Source organism: Canis lupus, chromosome 33 (genome assembly GCF_048164855.1).
Source record: "Canis lupus baileyi chromosome 33, mCanLup2.hap1, whole genome shotgun sequence".
NCBI lineage: Eukaryota > Metazoa > Chordata > Mammalia > Carnivora > Canidae > Canis > Canis lupus.
Genome location: NC_132870.1, coordinates 10,741,650 through 10,755,208, shown reverse-complemented (window position 1 = coordinate 10,755,208; position 13,559 = coordinate 10,741,650). Strand labels below are relative to the sequence as shown.

General features: G+C 36.5%; 1 protein-coding gene, 1 long non-coding RNA gene and 1 pseudogene across 3 annotated transcripts in view; 1 reads left to right on the top strand and 2 right to left on the bottom strand.

Annotated features, from left to right (window-relative positions):
- KLHL8 (kelch like family member 8) overlaps window positions 1-13,559 on the top strand; it is a 73,153-nt gene that overhangs the window by 20,876 nt on the left and 38,718 nt on the right. The gene's annotated exons all lie outside the window — the stretch shown is intronic.
- Window positions 1-13,559, bottom strand: part of LOC140623598 (uncharacterized) — a 51,586-nt gene that overhangs the window by 18,576 nt on the left and 19,451 nt on the right. The gene's annotated exons all lie outside the window — the stretch shown is intronic.
- Window positions 12,665-12,935, bottom strand: LOC140623776 (dynein light chain 1, cytoplasmic-like; annotated as a pseudogene).

Below are 13,559 nucleotides of genomic sequence, written 5' to 3'. Positions count from 1 at the left end.
GAACATAAAGGGGCTGCAGATAAAAGGGCTACTATACAATGAAAAAGAGTTGAATTCAGTGAGAGCAGGAAAAATGGAGGAATAGGAGAGAGATTTTTCCAAGGAGATTTCAGGGGAATTGAAACTAATAGGTTATGAAAGTCAGAGGGGCTAGATATGGTTCAGGTTACAAACGAGGGCTGCTGAAAAAATGGCATCCCCACAAGCAAAAGTAGGAAAATTAAAATAGCTGGTTTTATTTATTTATTTATTTTTTAAATAGCTGGTTTTAGAAGGAAGAAGAGAGGTACTTTGTTTTTGTTGTTTTTCTAAAATTCTATTTTACTTGCCAAGTGCTTGGGACAGACCTTTGGAGCTGTGCTATATAGGTTTGAACACTAGCTCTACCACTTGGCTCCACTTGGGCTCTACTCCATCTCATTGTGCCTCAATTTCCATATCTGTAAAAGGGGCAAAATAAAAATAGCTGCCTCATAGAGCCATAGAGGGAACAGGATTTAATAGACATAAAGCACTTGAAACAGTGATAGGCAGATAGTATTTTGAATCATGATGGTGACGATGGTAGTAGTATTTTGAATGATGATGATTGTGATGATGTCTACCTTTGTATCTTACTCTGTGGGCTCATTTATCCCATTAGGGAATAGACTGGCTTGTGATTATATTGTCTTTTGTGTGTGTTTTTTTAAAGATTTTATTTATTCATGAGAGACAGAGAGAGGCAGAGACACAGGCAGAGGGAGAAGCAGGCTCCATGCTGGGAACCCGACGCGGCACTCGGCACTCGATCCAGGGATTGCAGGATCACGCCCTGGGCTGAAGGCAGAGCTAAACCGCTAAGCCACCCAGGCTGCCCTGTCTTTTGTGTTCTTATGATTTTATCATAAATATGTTGCAATGTAACTGTCTTTTTTTCTATTTTTTATCATACAGTAAAATTTGATATTTTTGGTGTACAGTTCTGTGAATTTTAACACATGTATAGATTTTTTTGATCACCACCAAAATCAGGATACAAAATAGTTCCATCATGCCCCAAAACTCCTTTGTGCCAGCTCTCTATAGTCACATCCTCTCCCCATCCCAACCCCTGGCAACCACTAATTTGTTTTCTGTCACTTATGGTTTTGCTTTTTGAGAATATCATATAAATTAAATCATGAAATAACCTTTTGAGACTATTTCTTTTGCAGTCATAACTAGTATGATACCCTTGAGATTCATCCAAGTTGTTGCATGTACTGTTTTTATTGCTGAGTAGTATTCCATTGTATGGATGTACCACAGTTTATCTCTTCACTTGTGGACGATTATTTGGGTTGTTTCTGGCATTTGGAAGATAGAAGTGCTATAAATTGTCATGTATGTATTTCTCTGCTAAATTGTCATGTATGTATTTCTCTGCAAACATAAGTTTTCATTTCTCTAGGGCATATACTCAGGAGTGAATTGCTGGACCATAGAGTAAGTGTATGTTAATTGTGTAAGAAACAGGAACTTGGGTGGCTCAGTAGGTTAAGCATTTGACTCTGGATTTCAGCTCAGGTCTTGATCTCAGGGTCGTGAGTTCAAGCTGTGCATTGGGCTCTGTGCTTGGCATGGAGCCTATTTTTTAAAAATTGTATAAGAAATGCCATTTTTTTTAGAGCAGCTACACCATTTTGCATCTCCACAAGCATTGCATGAAAGTTCCAAGTGTTTCACATCCTCACCAGCACTTGGTAGTGTTAATATTTTTTAGTTCAGCTATTCTGATAGGTGTGTAGTAGTATTTCTTTTTTTTTAAAGATTGATTGATTGATTGATTGATTGATTTAGAGAGGCAGAGGCAGAGACACAGGCAGAGGGAGAAGCAGGCTCCATGCAGGGAGCCGATGTGGGACTCGATCCAGGATCACACCCCGGGCTGCAGGCAGCGCTAAACCACTGCGCCACAGGGGCTGCCCGTGTAGTAGTATTTCATCATGGTTTTTATTTTCATTTCTCTAATGGTGATGTTGAGCATCTTTTTGTGCACATGTTTGCCACCAGTATATCCTCATTGTTGAAAAGTCTTAAGTCTTTTGCCTGTATTTTAATTGGGTAGTTGTCCTTTTACTGTTGAATTTTGAAAGCTCTTTATCTATTTGGAATGCAAGTTTTTTGTCAGATATTTTATTTGCAAACATTTTGTCTAAGTCTGGAGTTTGGCTTTTAATTTTTTTTACAGTATCTTTCTCATAGCAAGTATTTTCAATTTTGATGGAGTCCACTTTGCCAGTTTTTTCTTTTATGTATCTAAAAATTCTTTTCTAAAGACTAGTGGTCTAACCTCAGTCTTGAACTTTTTCCCCTAACTTTTCTAAAACTTACATACATATATAGTCTCTGATCCATTTTGAGTCAATTTTTTTCTTTAAAGGTTTTATTTGACAGAGAGTGAGAGAGAGAGAGAGAGAGCAAATGCACAAGCAGAGGAAGCAGCAGGGAGAGGGAGAGGAAGAAGCAGGCTCCCTGCTGAGCAAGGAGCTTGATGTGGGGCTTGATTCCAGGATCCTGGGATCATGACCTGTGCCAAAGGCAGATGCTTAACCAACTGAGCCACCCAAGCACCCCATTTTGAGTTAATTTTTATGTGAGGTGTTTTTATGTGTGAGGCTTAGGCCAAGGTTCATATTCTGTATATGGATGTCCAATTGTTTCAACATCACTTTTTGAAAGACTCTTTTCTCCACCGAATTGCTTTGTACCTTTTCAAATCAATTGGCTAATTGATAGATGAAAAGATAAAGATGTGGTACATATACACAATGGAATAATAGCTATAAAAAATAATGAAATCTTTCCAGTTGTGACAACATAGTTGAGCCTAAATGGTATTATGTGACGTGAAATAAATGAGACAGAGAAAGACAAATACCGTATGATTGCACTTATATGTGGACTCTAAAAAACAAAACAAATGAACAAACAAACAGAAGCAGGCTGATAAATACAGAGAAGAAACTACTGAGTGCCATAGGAGGAAGGTGGGAGGATGGATGAAATAGGTTGTAGGGGATCAAGAGGTACAAACTTCCAGTTATGAAATAAATAGGTCATAGAAATACAAGGTATAGCATAGGGAATACAGTAAATAATATTGTGATAACTGTATGGTGACATGGTAACTCCACTTATTTTGGTAAGCATTGCATAATGTGTAGAATTATTAAATCACCATGTTGTACACCTGAAACTGAAACAACATTGTATTTCAATTATACTATAATTTTAAAAAATCAAGGGGTGCCTGGCTGAAGAGCATGTGCTCATAGGGTCATGAGTTTGGGCCCCCCATTGAGGGTAGAGATCACTTAAAGATTTTAAAAAATCAGTTTGCCATATTGTGTGGTTCTGTTTCTGAACTGTGTTCTGTTGATGTTTATGCCTGTCCATTCACATTATCACATTGTTTGTTTAAGCATTTAAATGTGAAAGATTTAGATTTCCAGTTTTGTAGTTTATGTTTCCAGGAATGCATCTATTTCTTTCAGATTGCCTAATTTGTTGGCATATAGTTGCTTGTAGTATGTTCTTAAAATTGTTTGTATGCCCTTGGTGTTGGTCGTGCCCAGGAATTGCACTATTAGGTATTTACCCCAAAGATAAAAATGTGATCTGAAGGGGCACCTGCTCTTAGAAACAATGTCCACAATAGCCGAACTGTGGAAAGAGCAGAGATGTCTATCAACAGATGAATGGATAAAGAAGATGTGCTATATAACACAATGAAATATTACTCAGCCATCAGAAAGGATGAATACTTTACCATTTGCATCAGTGTAGATGGAACGGGAAAGTATTATGCTGAGTGAAATAAGTCATTCAGAGAAAGACGGTTATCAGGTTTCACTCATGTGAAATATAGGAAACAGCACAAAGGATCATAGGGGAAGGGAGGGAAAAGTGAATGGGAAGAAATCAAAGAGGGAGATAAACCATGAGAGACTCTTAACTATTGTAAATAAACTGAGGGTTGCTGGAGGGGAGGAGGGTGAGGGGATGGAGTAACTGGGTGATGGACGTTAAGGAGGGCACATGATGTGATGAGCACTGGGTGTTCAATGCAACTGATGATAAATTGCTGAACACTATATCTAAGATTAATGGTGTATACTATATATGAGTTTAAATTAAAGTTTTAGATTTCAGAAAAATTGTGAAGATAGTACATATAATTCCTGTATATCCCCCTCATCCACTTTCCTCTGTTATTAACATCTTTCATTAAATTGGCATGCTTGTTATAATTAATGATACATTATTGACTAAAGCCCAATACTTCATTTAGATTTCTTTAGTTCTTTTTTTTTTTTTTTTTTTTTTTTGAGAGTGCACATACATACACACGCCACACATGTGATAGGGAAGTCCGGGGAGGGGGCAGAAGGAGAGGGGAGAGAATCTTAAGCAGGCTCCAGGCCCAGAGTGGAGCCCAAGGTGGGGCTTAATCTCACGACCTGAGGTGATGACCTGAGCCAAAATCCAGAATCAGAGGCTTAACTGACTGAGCTATCCAGGCACTTCCAGATTTCCTTAGTTTTAACTAACGTCTGATTTCTGTTAGAGGATCCCATTCAGGATACCACATAACAATTAGTTGTCATGTCTCCTTAGTCTTCTCTTGGCTGTCATGGTATCTCAGATTTTTCTTGTTTTCAATGACCTCGAGGAGTATTGGTCAGGTATTTTGTAAAATGTCCCTCAGTTGAAATTTGTCTGGTATTTTTCTCATAATTAGGGATTATGGATTTGGAGTAGGTACATATAACAGAGATAAAATGCCATTTTCATCACATATTAAATCAAGCATATATACTGTCAACATGACTTATCAAAATTGGTGTAAACCCTCATCAACTGACTGAGGTAGTGCTCGTCAAATTTCTTCACTGTAAAGTTACTTTTTTTTCTTTTTGCCCCTTTTCATACTGTGCTCTTTAGAAGTAACTTGCTATATGCAGCCTGCACTTAAAGAGTGGAGAGTTATACTCCACTTCCTTGAGGATGAAGTACCTACATAAATTATTTAGAATTTTTCTGCATAGGAGTTTTGTCTGTTCTCCTCACTTATATATTACTTACATCATTTGTTTTTATCAGTATGGTATGGACTTACAGATATTTCTTCTATACTTTGAGTTGTAGTCCTATTTATATATATATATTTTTTGGGGGGGGGGCTAAAGGCATGTAAGTTATGCTTTTAAATTAGATGTGATTCCTCAAACCTTATTCTCTTTCAAAATTGTTTTATATATATTGTTTCTTTGCCTTTCCATGTAAATTTTAGAGTTAGCTTCTCTGTATCTATAAATAAATCTGTTATTTTGATTTTGATTGCTTTAAATCTGTACATCAATTTGCAGAAAATATCAGCTATTTTGAATTTTCTAATCCATAAACATGTTATATTTCTCTATTAGATTTTGATTTTTCTGCATTCATGTTTTGTTAGGTTTATACCTGAGTATTTCATTTTTTTGTGCCACTTAATTTTTTCATTTTTTTTATTAAAGATTTTATTTATTTATTAGAGACACAGAGGGGGCGGGGGCAGAGACACAGGCAGAGGGAGAAGCAGGCTCCGTGCGGTGAGTCTGATGTGGGACTCAATCCTGGGTCCCCAGGATCACGCCCTGGGCTGAAGGCAGTGTTAAGCCACCGGGGCTGCCCTTTTGTGCCACTTTAAATAGAGTGCCTTTTAAAATTTCATTTTTCAATTGTGCATTGCTAAGGTATGGAAATATTGCTTTCGTTTTGTGGTTCACCTTGTATTTTGTGATGTTCCTAAACTTGTTCTAGCAATTTATTGGAAATGTTTTACATAGGTAATGTCCACTAATGGAACAGTTTTATTTCTTCCTAATCTCTGTGCCTTCTGTTTCCTTTTCATGCCTTATGGAACTGGAGAAAACCTAGTGGTTTTTCTTTTTTTAACATGTTGTTATGATGGTTTATTAGGGTGTTAATAGGGTGGATTATATTGATTTTTTGAATATTGAAGCAGCCTTATTACATTTTTAGGATAAACCCCACTTGGTCATTGTTGTTATTCTCTATTTTCCTGGATTATGTTTGCTGATGTTCTGTTGGGGATTTTTGTGTCTTAGTTCATGAAAGATACTGGTTTTTAGTTTTTGTTTTCTTTTTCTGTACTCTGGTTTTGGTGTCAGAGTAATCCTGGTCTCAAAAGATGAATTAGGAATGTTCTCTTTCTGTTTTCTGAAAGATTTTTGTAGAATTGATGCTATTTTATTTTAAATATTTGGTAGAATTTGCTTGTGAAGTCATTTGGACTTTGAGATTGCTTTTCAGGGGGGATCCCTGGGTGGTGCAGCGGTTTAGCGCCTGCCTTTGGCCCAGGGCGCAATCCTGGAGACCCGGGATCGAGTCCCACATCAGGCTCCCGGCGCATGGAGCCTGCTTCTCCCTCTGCCTGTGTCTCTACCTCTCTCTCTCTCTGTGACTATCATAAAAAAAAAAAAAAAAAAAAAAAAAAGAATAGAGATTGCTTTTCAATATGTAGTTATAGAAATATTCATGTTATCTCTTGGGTAGATTTTGGTAGATTGTGGTTTTGAGAAATTCATTTAATCTAAGTTGTCATATTTATGTGTGTAAAATTTACTGTCGTAGTCACCTTACTAACCTTTTAATGCCTATGAGGTTCATAGTGATAGTGTCTGATATTCCAGATATCGGTGACTAGTGTGGTTCCCCCACCTGTTTTGGGGGGCAGTCTTGTTAGATGTGTATCAGTTTTGTTGATCTTCCCCAGAAACAGCTTTTGTCTTTTATTTTATATCTTTTCTGTTTTTAGTTTTATTGGCTTGTGCTGTTTATTATTTCCTCTGGGTATTTTTTCTCCTTTTTTTCTAGTTTATTAAGTTGAAAGTTTAGATTCTTGATTTCACGTCCTTTCTTTCTTTAAAGATTTTATTTATTTGAGAGAGAGAGAACGAACGAGTGGGAGGAGGGGCAGAGGGAGAAGCAGATTCCCCCCATGGAGCAGAGAGCTTGACGTGGCCCTCAATCCCAGGGCCTTGGGATCATGACCTGAGCCAAAGGCAGACATGTAACCAACTGAACCACTCAGGCACCCATTTTTTTGTTTTCTAATATAAGCATTTAGTGCTCTAAATTTCCCCATGCACTGCTTTAGCTGTAACACTAAATTTGTAACATCAAATTTTGATACATTGTATTTTCATTCTTCTTCAGCCTAGAATGTTTTCTAATTTCTTCTGAGACTTCCTCCTTGTTTCATGGATTATTTAAAAGTTAATTTCCAGGCATTTGGAGATTTTTCTGTTAGTTTTGATATCTATTTCTAGTTTAATTCCATTATGGTCTGAGAACATATGTTATATGATATAATTTCCTTTAAATTTATTAAGAGTTGTTTTTTGTCCCAGAGCATGGTTTTTTGGTAATTGTTCCATAGGCACCAGAAAAGAATGCACATTTTGCTGTTTGGAGGATTGTCTTACAAAACGTCATTTCAACACAGTTGATTGATGTTCTGTTCTCTGATATCACTACTGATTCTTGATTAATTATATTACTGAAAGAGCAATGTTGATGTTAATCTTAAATATGATTGTGGAGTTGTCTTTCTTCTTTCAGTTCTATCAATATTTGGTTCATGTGTTTGTTGTTAGGTACATATACATTTAGAATTCTGTCTTCTTGGTGAATTGACCTTTTCATCAGTATGTAGTATCTTTTTTTATTGTGGTAAAAAACACATTAAATTTACTATCTTAGCCATTTTTAAACATATAGTTCAAAAGCATTAATTATTTGCACATTGTTGTGCAACAGAATTATAGAGCTTTTTCATCCTATAAAACAGAAGCGCTATATCCATTGAACAAGAGCTCCCCTTTATCCCCTCTTCTCAGTTTCTGGCAACCACCATTCTATTTTCTGTTTGTAAAAATTTGACTACTTTAGACACTTCATATAAGTGGATTTGTGCAGTAGTTCTCATTTTGTGACTGCCTTATTTCACTTAGCATAATGTTCTAAAGGTTCATAGCATGTGGCAACTCCTTTTTTAAAGGCTGAATAATACTCTGTGGTATGTGTGTGCCAGATTTTCCTTATCCTATTCATGTGTTGGTGAACGTTGAAGTTCCTTGGACCTCTTGGCTATTGTGAATAATGTTATGTTGAATATAGGTATGCAAATAGACCCTCTAGGTTCTTTTCAGTTCTTTTGGATCTATACCCAGAAGTGGGATTGGTACATGGTATGCTAATGCTAATTTTAATTTTTTGAGGAACTGCCATGCTCTTTCCATAATATCTACACCATTTTTTTAAAAAAAGTAAACTGAAAAAGAAAAAAAAATAAATAAAAAGTAAACTGTACCTCTAACATGGGCCTCAAACTCAGGACCCCAAGATCAAATGTTGCATGCTCTATGGACTGAGCTGGACAGCCAGGTGCCTCATATCTCCACCATGTTTTTAAATATGAGTATATAGTGTTGTATTGACATGCAGTGTTTTATTAGTTTCCAGTGCATATATAATGGATATTGGGAAATCCACACTTTTATACGTTTCAACACTTCTATAGGTTTTTTAGTGCTTATCAAGATAAGTTAATACCCTTTATCTAATTCACCCATCTCCTACCTACCTCCCCTCTAGCAGCCACCAATTTATTCTCTATATTTAAGAGTCTGGTCTTTTTGTCTTTTTTTCTTTCTTTTGTCCATTCTTCATTTGTTTTGTTTCTTAAATTACACATATGACTGAAATCATACAGTATTTGTCTTTCTCTGACTTTTTTTTATTATATCCTCTAGGTTCAGCCATGTTGTTACAAATGGCAGGATCTCATTCTTTGTTTTATGGCTGAGTAACATTCCAGTGTGTGTGTGTGTGTGTGTGTGTGTGTACACACCACATCTTCTTTATCCATTCCTCTATCAATGAGTACCTGAGTTGCTTCCATATATTGACTATTGTAAATAATGCTGTAAGAGCAGATGCATGTGTCTTTTTTTTTTAATACATTTTTTTTTATTTTTTTATTCATAGAGATGCAGAGAGAGAGAGAGAGGCAGAGACACAGGCAGAGGGAGAAGCAGGCTCCATGTAGAGAGCCTGATGTGGGACTCGATCCAGGGTCTCCAGATCACGCCCGGGGCTTTAGGCGGCGCTAAACCGCTGCGCCACTGGGGCTGCCCTGCATGTGTCTTTTGAAGTAGTGTTTTCATTTTCTTTGGGTAAATATTTTTTGGGAAACCTCCATACTGTTTTCCACAGTGGCTGCCCCAATTTGCATTCCCAGTAAGGATGCACAGTAGTTCCTTTTTCTCTATATCCTTGTCAATACTTGTTATTTAATGTCTTATTGATTTTGGCCATTGAGACTGGTGTAAAGCGACGTCTCATTTTGGCTTTAATTGTGTCTGTTGGCCATGTGTATACCAATTTCAGGAAAATATCTATTCAGTTCCCCTGCCCATTTTAAAAAATTGGATTATTTGGGGAGTTTTTGGTATTGAATTGCATAAGTTCTTTATGTATTTTGGATATTAACCCCTTATCAGATATATAATTTATAAATATCTTCTCCTTTTTGTTTTGTTGATGATTTCCTTTGCTATACAAAAGGAAACTACCAACTTTTGGTGTAGTCCCAATAGTTTAATTTTGCTTTTGTTACCCTTGCCAGAGAAGACATATTTAGAAAAATATTTCCATGGCCAATATCAAAGACATTTCTGTCTATGTTTTCTAGGAGTCTTATGGTTTCAGGTCTCACATTTAGGTCTTTAATCCATTTTGAGTTTATTTTTTGTGTATGGTATAAGAAAGTGGCCCAATTTCATTCTTTTGCATGTAGCTGTCTAGTTTTCCCAGTATCATATGTTGGAGACTGTCATTTTCTTATTGTATGTTCTTGCTTCCTTTGTTGTAGATCAGTTGACCATAAAAACATGGTTTTATTTCTGGATTCTGTTTCATTGCAAATATCCTCGTGTCTATTTTTGTGCCAGATAATACTATTTTGATTACTACAGCTTTGTAGTAGATCTTGAAATCTGAGATTGTGATACCTCCAGCTTTGTTACTCTTTTTCAAGATTGCATTGGCTATTAGGGGTCTTTTGTGGTTGCATACAAATTTTAGGATTATGTTAGTTTTGTGAAAACTGTTGGTATTTTGATAGGGATTGCATTAAATCTGTAGATTGCTTTGGGTACTCTGAACATTTTATTTTATTTATTTATTTTTTAAGATTTTATTTATTTATTCATGAGAGACAGAGAGAGAAGCAGAGACACAGGCAGAGGGAGAAGCAGGCTCCATGCAGGGAGCCTGACCTGGGACTCGATCCCGGGACTCCAGGATCACACCCTGGGCCGAAGGCAGGCGCCAAACCGCTGAGCCACCCAGGGATCTCCTACTCTGAACATTTTAACAATATCGGCTATCTCTATGTACCTGGAGTATCTCAGTTTTGTCATCTTTAATTTCTTCCATCAGTTTTGTACAGTTTTCAAAGCACAGTTATTTACCCTCCTTGGTAACTTTATTCCTAGGTATTTTATTCTTTTTGGTATAATTGTAAATGGGATTGTTTTCTTAATTTCTTTTTCTGTTATTTCATTATTTGTGTATAGAAATGCAACAGGTGGGATCCCTGGGTGGCGCAGCGGTTTAGCGCCTGCCTTTGGCCCAGGGCACGATCCTGGTGACCCGGGATTGAGTCCCATGTCGGGCTCCCGGTGCATGGAGCCTGCTTCTCCCTCTCCCTGTGTCTCTGCCTCTCTCTCTCTCTCTCTCTCTCTCTCTCTGTGTGTGACTATCATAAATAAATAAAATTAAAAAAAAGAAATGCAACAGGTTTCTGTATATTAATTTTGTAACCTGTAACTTTGATGAATTGATTTATTCTGGTAGTTTTTGATTGAGTTTTTAGGGTTTTCTATGTTGAATATCATGTCATCTACAAATAGTGAAGTTTTACTTGTTTCTTACCAATTTAGATGCCTTTTATTTCTTTTTCATGTCTGATTGCTGTGTTAGGACTTATACTCCTACGTTAAGTTCAAGTGATGAAAGTGGACAGTCTTATTCCTGATCATAGGGGGAAAGTTCTCAGTTTTTCACCATTGGGTATGATGTTGGCTGTGGATTTTTCATATATGGCCTTTATTACTTTAATGTATGTTCTCTCTAAGCCTACTTTATTGGGAGTTTTCATCATGAATGGATGTTGTACTTTGTCAGATGCTTTTTCTGCATCTATTGAGATGATTATGTGAGTTTTATCCTTTCTTGTTGATATGATTGAGTTAAAATGTTAAACTATACTTGCATCCTTGGAATACAGCCCATATGACCATAGTGAATGATATTTTTTTATGTATTGTTAGATTGAGTTTCCTAATATTTTGTTGAGGATTTTGGTGTCTGTGTTCATCAGAAATACTGGCTTGTAGTTTTCTTTTTTCTTTATTTTTTTTTTTTAGTTTTCTTTTTCTTGTAGTGTCTTTATCTTTTTTTGGTATTAGTGCAATGCTGGCCTTTTAGAATGAATTTGAAAGCTTTCCTTTCTCTTCTATTTTTTGGAATAGTTTGAGAAGGGTAGGTATTAACTCTTATTTAAAAGTTTGGTAGAGGGCAGCCCCGGTGGCGCAGTGGTTTAGTGCCGCCTGCGGCTCAGGGTGTGATCCTGGGGACCTGGGGTCGAGTCCCACATCGGGCTCCTTGAAGGGAGCCTGCTTCTCCCTCTGCCTGTGTCTCTGCCTCTCTCTCTCTCTCTCTCTCTGTGTCTCTCATGAATAAATAAATAAAATCTTAAAAATAAATAAATAAATAAAAATAAAAGTTTGGTAGAAAACCGCTTTGAAGCCATTTGGTCTATTTGTTTTTGGCAAGCTTTTTGATTACTGACTTAATTTCATTGCCAGTAGTCAGTGTTTGCAATTTTCTTTTACTTCCTCAGTTTGTAAGGTTATGTCTCTAGGAATTTATCCATTTCATATAGGTTGTCCAATTTGTTGCGTATAATTTTTCCTAATATTCTCTTATAATCTTTTGAATTTCTGTGGTGTCAGTTGTTGGTTCCCCTTCATTTCTGATTTTGATTCCTTTATTTTTTTGTTGTTGTTTTGATAAGTCTGGCTAAAGATTTATCAATTTCATTGATCTTTTCTTCAAAGAACCAGCTGCTGGTTTGTTTGTTTATTTAGGTTTATTTCACTTCTACTCTAATCATTATTATTTCCTTCCTTCTACTGGCTTTAGGCTTTCTTTGTTCTTGTTTTTCTAGTTCCTTTAGGTGTAAGGTTAGGTTTTTTATTTGTATCTTTCTTGCAGGTAAGCCTGTATTGCTATAGTCTTCCTTCTTAGAACAGTTTTTGTTGCATCCCAAAGATTTTGGAGCATTGTGTTTTCATTTTCATTTGCCTTTGTTTTTCTAATTTAATAACCAACAACAAAATTGTACCGAGGATGCCTATACAAAACCACACAATAGAGGTTCAGACATCAAGGTGTTTTCTCATGCATAGGCTGAAGGTTTCAGTCTCTGGTATTTGGAATTTAGGCTGCAGTCCTTGTTTTTGGATGGACCACTGGGTATATAACACATACCCAGTCCATGCTTTTAACCAAATAGGAACAGAAGAATGGCCTCTTGGCCCAGGTAGCAGTAGATGAATTGTTTAGTTTCATGTGACACATAACTACTGAGGTTTCTCCCAACAATGCAATGCCAGGTGGTGGTGTACTTCTTGTCAAACTCTGTCTTAATATGGAGTTCCCTATATTTTTTTCTTTCCCTATATTTCTTCAACATCTGAGTAGCGCTTCACTGAGTCTTGTTGCATCTCATCTGACATATTGGCACTTTTGATTACAGATTTTCAGTAGCACATGATTATGGAGGAGCAGGGCCCCTGGGGAAGAGACTGCAGTATTTTCCTAGGGGATAGGCTGGTGACACTCCACCTGGTGGGAGCTACCGTGCTATTGAAGCCATGACATTTAAGGAGCTGTATGCCAGCTGCTGCTGTCTAGTCTGTTTCTATATATTTTGTGATTTCCTCTTTGATTTCTAGGTTAGCCTATTCATTGTTCCACTGTTTTGGGATGGAATGTTCTGAATACTTCTGAATGTTTGGAGATGGAATGTTCTGAATACATGTATTTGATCCAGTGTGTCATTCAAAGCCACTGTTGCTGTGTTGATTTTTTGTCTGAATGATCTATCCATTAATATAAGTGAGGGTGTTAAAGTTCCCTACTATTATTGTATTACTGAAATTCTTTTCTTTATGTCTGTTAATACTTTATGTATTTAAGTGTTTTTATGTTGGGTAAATATTTATAATTTTTAATATCCTCTTGTTGGAATGTGCCCTTTATCATTATGTAATTTTCTTTGTCTCTTGTCACAGTCTTTGTTTTAAAGTTTATTTTGTTCAATATAAAGATTGCTACCCCAGCTTTGTTTTCTTTTTTAAAAATTTTTCTATTTAAATTCAACTTAACTAACATAT